General features: G+C 41.8%; 1 pseudogene; it reads right to left on the bottom strand.

Annotated features, from left to right (window-relative positions):
- Nucleotides 1–3,080: 3,080 nt before the first annotated feature.
- Nucleotides 3,081–4,029, bottom strand: LOC148776770 (olfactory receptor 4Q2-like; annotated as a pseudogene).
- Between the last annotated feature and the right edge of the window lie 439 nt (nucleotides 4,030–4,468).

Here is a 4,468-nt window from a genome sequence, read left to right as displayed (position 1 = left end):
GATTGGCGGGAGAAATATCAATAACCTCAGACATGCAAATGACACCACCCTTATGGAAGAAAGTGAAGAGGAACTAAAAAACCTCTTGATGAAAGTGAAAGAGGAGAGTGAAAATGTTGGCTTGAAGCTCAACATTAAGAAAACAAAGCTCATGGCATCTGGTCCCATCACTTCATGGGAAATAGATGGGGAAACAGTGGAAACAGTGGCTGACTTTATTTTTGGAGGGTCCGAAATCACTGTGGATGCTGATTGCAGCCATGAAATTAAAAGATGCATATTCCTTGGAAGGAAAGTTATGACCAACCTAGTTCAGTTCAGTTCAGTTCTGTCGCTCAGTCGTGTCCGACTATCCGCGACCCCATGAATCACAGCATGCCAGGCTTCCCTGTCCATCACCAACTCCCGGAGTTCACTCAAACTCATGTCCACAGAGTCGGTGATGCCATCCAGCCATCTCATTCTCTGTCGTCCCCTTCTCCTCACGCCCCCAACCTTTCCCAGCATCAGAATCTTTTCCAGTGAGTCAACTCGTCGCATGAGGTGGCCAAAATATTGGAGTTTCAGCTTTAGCATCAGTCCTTCCAATGAACACCCAGGATTGATCTCCTTTAGAATGGACTGGTTGGATCTCCTTGCAGTCCAAGGGACTCTCAAGAGTCTTCTCCAGCACCACAGTTCAAAAGCATCAATTCTTCGGCGATCAACTTTCTTCACAGTCCAACTCTCACTTCCATACATGACCACAGGAAAAACCATAGCCTTGACTAGATGGACCTTTGTTGGCAAAGTAATGTCTCTGCTTTTTAATATACTATCAAGATTGGTCATAACTTTCCTTCCAAGGAGTAAGCGTCTTTTAATTTCATGGCTGGAATCAGCATCTGCAGTGATTTTGGAGCCCAAAAAAATAAAGTCTGACACTGTTTCCACTGTTTCCCCATCTATTTCCCATGAAGTGATGGGACCAGATGCCATGAGCTTTGTTTTCTGAATGTTGAGCTTCAAGTCAACCTTTACACTCTCCTCTTTCACTTTCATCAAGAGGCTTTTGAGTTCCTCTTCACTTTCTGCCATAAGGGTAGTGTCATCTGCATGTCTGAGGTTATTGATATTTCTCCCAGCAATCTTGATTCCAGCTTGTGCTTCTTCCAGCCCAGCGTTCCTCATGATGTACTCTGCATATAAGTTAAATAAGCAAGGTGACAATATACAGCCTTGACGTACTCCTTTTCCTATTTTTAACCAGTCTGTTGTTCCATGTACAGTTCTGACTGTTGCTTCCTGACCTGCATACAGGTTTCTCAAGAGGCAGGTCAGGTGGTCCGGTATTCCCATCTCTTTCAGAATGTTCCACAGTTTATTGTGATCCACACAGTCAAAAGCTTTGGCATAGTCAATGAAGCAGAAATAGATGTTTTTCTGGAATTCTCTTGCTTTCTCCATGATTCAGCAAATGTTGGCAATTTGATCTCTGGTGCCTCTGTCTTTTTTAAAACCTGCTTGAACATCTGGGAGTTCACGGTTCACATATTGCTGAAGCCTGGCTTGGAGAATTTTGAGCATGGCTTTACTAGCGTGTGAGATGAGTGACCAATCTAGATAGCATATTAAAAAGCAGAGACATTACTTTGTCAACAAAGGTCCATCTAGTCAAGGCTATGGTTTTTCCACTGGCCTTGTATGGATGTGAGAGTTGGACTCTGAAGAAAGCTGAGTGTCAAATAATTGATGCTTTTGAACTGTGGTGCTGGAGAAGACTCTTGAGAGTTCCTTAGACTGCAAGGAGATCCAACCAGTCCATACTAAAGGAGATCAGTCCTTGGTGTTCATTGGAAAGACTTATGCTAAAGCTGAAACTCCAACTTTGGCCACCTCATGCAACAATTTGACTCACTGGAAAAGTCTCTGATGCTGGGAGGGATTGGGGGTAGGAGGAGAACGGGACTACAGAGAATGAGATGGCTGGATGACATCCCTGACTCGATGGATGTGAGTTTGAGTGAACTCCGGGAGTTGGTGATGGGCAGGAAGGCCTGGCGTGCTGTGATTCATGGCGTCTCAAAGAGTCAGACACGACTGAGCGACTGAACTGAACTGAACTGAATGTATTGATGAAAATAGTGACAGTAATATAAACTGTGCCCAATAGTTGATGAAGTTGAAAATGTTGTGACATTTCTGTACACTTTCTAGCATTCTCCACAAACCAGTTACAGTAGGTTACATTGTTGTTTCATTAAGGCAAATCAACAAATTTAGAATTTCAACATCTGTATCCCTTGAAAAAGTATCAACTTCAATGAGTAAATAATAGTGAAACCCTGTTATGAACCAGGGTGAATCTGCATTCATATCTTTCATCATTTTTAGCTCTCACAAAGAACTGGAAAATAGGCATCAATTTGTACATGCTACAGATAGGAACCTTACTTGATTTGTAATTCAGAGAGGGGTATTTGAACCCACACTATGAGGCAATTGCTGTCTCAATTCCACCGCTAGATGGTAATTAATAATGTGGTGAAGTGATGAAGCAGACTAACATATCCCACTAGTTTGTTGTTATGCAGTCATATAAATCTGATTCACTTTGACTCATCTCACTGATATTCCTTTTTTTGTGAGAGTAAGAAACCTGTATAAATTCATTACTTGATTCATTGCAGACTTTTAGTTGGAGTAAGTTAAAACTGAGACCAAGACAAAACCTGTAGCAAGGTGGAGAAGAAACTGATGAGAATTTGGAAAGGGTAGATAGTACCTGTATGTAATAGCAAACTGAATATACAAAATGTATAGAATAAAATTTGATTAGATAAGTAGATAGAATGGAAAAGCATGAATTGATCGGAAACAGAAACCAGATTTTCTTTAGGGAAGAAAAAGAAGCAGAAAACAGAACAATTCATTATGAAAGGAGTTTTTCTGGGTTTAATTTTGTTATAAAGCCATAAATAGGAGTATTGTGATTTAATGGAAGAAAACCAAACAACTAAGCTAACATCTCCTAACACATTCTTGCCAAAGTAATTATTCTCACCCAAGATTCTTTGCTTGCAAAAACTCACTTCATCTTCTTATGTCTCTTGCTTTTTCCAAGTAAGTCCACTCCTATCCCACAGCTTTCACATGGCTGACTTGACCTCTTTGTTCCTAAGTGTGTAGATGAGGGGGTTCAGCATGGGAGTAATAACATTGTAGAGTACAGACACCATCTTGTCCACAGAAAAAGTGGAGAATGGACGAGCATAGATGAAAATACAGGGTCCAAAAAAGATTGTTACCACCATGAGGTGAGAGCCACAGGTTGAGAGTGCCTTTTGCCTTCCTTCTTTGGAGCGAATCTTGACTAGGATAGTGGCATAGGAAGAAACCAACACTACAAAGGAGCTGGTAGAAATCAACCCACTCTTAGATACCATTAGCAATTCAATGACAAAAGTGTCTGCACAGGCAAGTTTGATGACAGGGGGAACATCACAAAAGAAATTGTCCACCTGATTTGGCCCACAAAAGGGCAGATGGACAGTGAGAATTGTCTGGACAGTAGAGTGCACAAATCCTCCCATCCAGGAGGCAGCTACCAACACACAGCATAATCCTCGACTCATGATAGTGCAGGGGGCGACAAATTGCAACATAGCGATCATAGGCCATCACTGTGAGCAGGAACATCTCTGCTGCCCCTACAACGTGCAGGAAGAAGAGCTGCACAATGCATTGGTCAGAGGGAATGAGCTTTTCATTATCAAGAAAGTCGGCCAGAAACTTAGGGGTAGTTACTGTTGAATAACATAGATCGAGGAAAGAGAGGTTGCCAAGAAGGAAATACATGGGTGATGAATTCAGATGGTTATCATAGACTACTGTGACCATGATAAGGACATTTCCTACCCAAGTGGACACATAGAAGAGAAGAAATAGTACAAATAGCCCTGTTTCAATAGATTGTGTCTGTGAGAAGCCTGCCAGGATAAATTCTCTCACTACCTTTGTTGGGTTTTCATCCATTTGATCTGGTTTCACCTGGATCAAAAAATTAAACAATGGGGCATTGCTAAGCCACTTCAGTCGTGTCCGACTCTGTGTGACCCCATAGACGGAAGCCCACCAGGCTCCCCCGTCCCTGGGATTCTCCAGGCAAGAACACTGGAGTGGGTTGCCATTTCCTTCTCCAATGTGTGAAAGTGAAAAGTGAAAGTGAAGTCGCTCAGTCATGTCCGACCCTTAGCGACCCCACGGACTGAAGCCTACCAGGCTCCTCCATCCATGGGATTTTCTAGGCAAGAGTACTGGAGTAGTAATGTTAAAAATGGATAAGATATTTCACACAAAATGTAAGAACCTTATTTCAAAAGTGAACTTTTTCTCTAGGATGCATCTCGATTGGTTAGCTGGAAGAAATTATTTTTTCTTAAATGATATGAATACATATTTCCCAACAACTCTAGCTTTGAGATACTGA

The sequence above is a fragment of the Moschus berezovskii genome, chromosome 9 (assembly GCF_049115385.1).
Source record: "Moschus berezovskii isolate FMDL1 chromosome 9, NW_MosBer_1.0, whole genome shotgun sequence".
In the NCBI taxonomy this organism is placed as follows: Eukaryota; Metazoa; Chordata; class Mammalia; order Artiodactyla; family Moschidae; genus Moschus; species Moschus berezovskii.
Note: the sequence above shows the minus strand (reverse complement) of the source record. Positions and strands in the feature narration are given on the sequence as shown.